This window comes from Podarcis pityusensis (assembly GCF_964106645.2).
Source record: "Podarcis pityusensis genome assembly, chromosome: 9".
Classification (NCBI taxonomy): domain Eukaryota; kingdom Metazoa; phylum Chordata; class Lepidosauria; order Squamata; family Lacertidae; genus Podarcis; species Podarcis pityusensis.
The window spans coordinates 129,777-132,644 of record NC_138034.1 but is presented as its reverse complement, the minus strand read 5'-3'; positions in this window follow the sequence as shown (position 1 = coordinate 132,644).

The following is a 2,868-nucleotide window of genomic DNA, read 5'->3' as shown; positions in this document are numbered from 1 at the left end:
TTTCACCTTTTTCTGCACGCCTAGCTCGGAAGGGCGGAAGAGGCTGTGCTGCCGCCATGTTGGGCGAGGGCAGGGGTACCGGAAGGAGGTGCCACCGGAGGAGAGGCGAGAGGACAGGAAGGGGAGGGAAATGGGCGGAAGAGGCTGTGCTGCCGCCATGTTGGGCGAGGGCAGGGGGGTACCGGAAGGAGGTGCCACCGGAGGAGAGGCGAGAGGACAGGAAGGGGTGGGGGAAGGGCGGAAGAGGCTGTGCTGCCGCCATGTTGGGCAAGAGCAGGGGGTACCCGGAAGGAGGTGCCACCGGAGGAGAGGCAAGAGGACAGGAAGGGGAGGGGAGGGAAATGGGCGGAAGAGGCTGTGCTGCCGCCATGTTGCGCGAGGGCAGGGGGGTACCGGAAGGAGGTGCCACCGGAGGAGAGGCGAGAGGACAGGAAGGGGTGGGGGAAGGGCGGAAGAGGCTGTGCTGCCGCCATGTTGGGCGAGGGCAGGGGTACCGGAAGGAGGTGCCACCGGAGGAGAGGCAAGAGGACAGGAAGGGGAGGGGAGGGAAATGGGCGGAAGAGGCTGTGCTGCCGCCATGTTGCGCGAGGGCAGGGGTACCGGAAGGACGTGCCACCGGAGGAGAGGCATGAGCACAGGAAGGGGAGGGAAATGGGCGGAAGAGGCGCTGCGACGTTGGGCCAGCAGAGACGTGCCGAGCGAGGCTGGCCCTCTCTCTTTCTCCCACCCACTCTCTCTGTCGACCCCGCTCTCCCAGGGTGCAGCCCTGCCCCCCGCCTCGTCCTCACCTGCCTTTCTCCCCCAGTGGCCTTCCTCTCGTGCCCCTTTGCGGTAGGATGGTGCGGGTGGGCCGCGGAAGTTTATATACAAGAATATACATACCTAGATATAGGTGTCCGTTTGTAAATATATAAAAATAAAATGGATATGTGTATATGTGTGTGTGTATATATGCAGTACTTCTTTTCTAAAAAAAGTGACTGGGGATACTCTCATTTTGACTCAAGAAAATCACCATTTTATAGTTCAAACCGGGAAAAATAAATACAGTAAATGGACAAAAGTACATTCACAAAATGTTTTAGGAGTATCCATTCCCCTGCGTCCCCCCCAGAAAAAAAGCGCTGTATATGTTCTGCCAAGGGCAGTGTTATTTCTGGATCTGGAGCCAATAAGCACGCCAGTGGATGAAGAATAAGCAATGCTTTATTTGCATAAGGTTAACAGATAGCAGCAGGCATACAAAACACAAATTATAGCATACCAGAGAGGAGTCGCACACAATCTCCCCTTCAGCTGCCGGGAGCTCCAGGTAGATTTGTGAAGAAACTCACTGAGCCCCTTCAGCCTACAGCTTTTATAGACAACTTTGATTTGATTGATTGCACCTGGTTAGCAGGCATCACTCATATCAGCCTGGGACACCAGGTGCAACTAATGCAGAGCAGCTGAGAGTCTCCAACCCAATTCACTGCAACTGGGTATCCTCCCCACTAGCCAATCAGCACTTAGAACACAGGGGACCCAGAAAACTCCTGACACAGGTGTGTGAAAAACAAATTATACTATCATGTTTTAGCAAACCTTAAACCGCGGGTGTAAAAGCGAAAGAGACATGTCATCTAACTCCTTGAATTTACAGTGGTCTTCCGTGTTTCCCCTACAGAGTGTGTGTGGGTGTGGGTGTATTATATATCTATAAAATTGATACATGTGTGTGTGCGCGCATGCATATACAGTCAAACCTCAGTTCCCAGACGGCTCCGTTTTGGAATGTTTCGGCTCCAGAATGCTGAAAACCTGGAAGTAAATGCTCCAGTTTTTGGAAGTCAAACATCCAACGCAGCTTCTGCTTGAGTGCAAGAAGCTCTTGCAGCCACTTGGAAGCCATGCTTTGGTTGTCTAATGTTTTGGAAGCCGAACAGGCTTCCGGAATTGATTATGTTCGACAACCAAGGTTTGACTCTGTGTGTGTGTGTGTGTGTGTGTGTGTACATAAAATGGATATGTGGATATATGTATGTGTATCTATCTACATATATGCATGGATATATGTATATAAATAAAATGGATGTATGGATATGTATATGTGTGTGTGTGTGTCCATAGACAGATAGATAATTTATATAGATCAACCATCTTGGGGTGAAGGGCGCTCTATATACAATGTATAGAGTGTCACAACAAGCTGTTTGGAAAGCTCTGGTGTAAAAAAAGATATATATAATATGATATACTGTATGTTCTACGGTGATGCCTCCTGCAGTCCACAAAATGAATAAATATTACCCTTGGGATGGCATCTTGCTGGCCTTGCCTCAGCACAGGCTACTTCATCTATGTTGCCGGCACCCCCACTCTGTTGGCTCACCCATCTTTCAGCACTGATATTTCCTCCCTCTGACCCAGATTTGGCTTTCATCAGGTGGCCAATATGATGAGAATTATTGAATATTAATAATATTGGCCGACCCTATAATAGGCCTGTGCTCCGTGCTGCCAAGAGGGTTGGACCCTTGGCTCTAGCGCTACGTTTCCCTTCCAGCTGCATGGGTTGGACGCCAACTGTCTGAACATCTAGTACCAGACAGAGAAGAAGAGGGAGCCGATCTGCAGCCGTGCCAGCAACTTCTGGTTCCCTGAGGAGGCCACTTTCAACGGGACCAAGGACTTCCAGGTGCCTTTATGTTCCTGTCCCAATCCATATAAAGGCAGAGGAGTGCTGCTGCTGCCAGGAATTTGACAGCCATGGTGGTGGGTTTTGCCCTGCCCTAACTTCAGGGTTCAACATTCGCCAGGTGCATTTTGCCACAGGTGTGGGGCCAACTGCAACTACATGGAGATCTCTGGGTGCCAGGTTGGCAATGG